This window comes from Tigriopus californicus, chromosome 3 (assembly GCF_007210705.1).
Source record: "Tigriopus californicus strain San Diego chromosome 3, Tcal_SD_v2.1, whole genome shotgun sequence".
Lineage (NCBI taxonomy): Eukaryota > Metazoa > Arthropoda > Copepoda > Harpacticoida > Harpacticidae > Tigriopus > Tigriopus californicus.
The window spans coordinates 6,435,495-6,436,969 of NC_081442.1; positions in this window are offsets into that span (position 1 = coordinate 6,435,495).

Below are 1,475 nucleotides of genomic sequence, written 5' to 3' on the forward strand. Positions count from 1 at the left end.
ATGGGCCCAGAACTTCGTGGATGGGCAAACCTCCTCCGGCCCGCTTCGCTGCCCATCACATCATTCGTTTTTAGTTCCAATGGGCAATGTCATAGTCCTTTTTATTCTCGTCTCCCTCCTCTCCTTGCGGCCAAACAAACGTAGAAACACAAGAATTCGCTCCAAGATGTCTGACATTAAGTACGTATTTTTTTTGGTACAACTTATTGCTGATCTATTCCAAAACAGTAAATACACCACCAACCCTTCTGAGAGACCTTTCAAATCATATAAGGGTAAAATTACAAATAATTTTGATAGCCAAATAGAGATAAACAAAGACATATTCTTGTACCCTACATGCGACTTTTCATCATCAACTTCGATTTCTTTCGATTCTTTAGCTAAAAAAAGCTAAAGGAAAGTTAAGCAAAAGTGATGTTCTTAAAGTTGACACCAAAAACTTATGGGCAGTCATCAATCATATAGCATGCAACTTCCTGTTTAAATCTTATTTATCTGTCATACTAGGCGCATGTGAACCAAAGGAAATTCAAGAAATATGTAGTGCGGGAACACTGATTTTCAGCATTTTGAGGAGGGAGAAATAATACAAACATTGTAGCGAACCTGCGCTCGCACTTGCTCTTGGGTCAAATTGAATTTTCAACTATCAAGTGAGTTGTGCTACTAAAAAAGTTGTCATTTGTTGTCCAGTGTCACAGTACGAAACTCTTGGCTTAAGATCAGAATACTGTTTGATTCAACAAGCCGGGAAACTGATTAAAATGACAAATTCAGTCTATGCCCGGAACAGTTTGGCTTTAGTGTTTCTCTTCCTCAAAATGTTCAATGTCTGGATTGACGCACTACATTTTTCTTGAATTTCCTTCATTTAACATGCCTTAGTGTTCGGAATTTTACTCATAGAGGATTTGAAACGTCTCCCAGAAGAGTTGGTGGCTTATTCGTTGTGTCACAGCACTTTGGCAATACATTGTTAATTCAATAATCTCTTGATAAAGTCCAGCATCTTAGAGCGTACTCTCTCGTTTCTACTTTTGTCTGTCTGCACCTAGACGACCCAGAGGGCGCTTCCTCCGCTCAATGAAAAGGGCTATAGTCTGTAACAGATTGGTTCTCCGTCTGTAGGTAAGATGAGCGTCTAAAAGTTTCCTTGAGAAAGGTCGGGGTAGAGGATGGAACCGAGGATCTCTCTCATGCGAGCAAACTGCACTAACTACAACGCTATGGACGATCGATCCTCCGCCCTAGCACCCCAAACCATAAAAAACTTAAAGCTTCCTAGGCCGGAAATTAGCTTTGAAGCAGCCCTGGTTCTAAGTAACACAAAGATGAGATCAAGCTTTGAAACTCAATTAAGTGTTTTTTGATCATTCTTAGCACCCTCTATTACTCATGAAATATAGCCCTGAATGAGGGTTTTGAAAGACAGCGGTTTGAAAATACCCGAAAAGAAAACAATCCCGTACCAA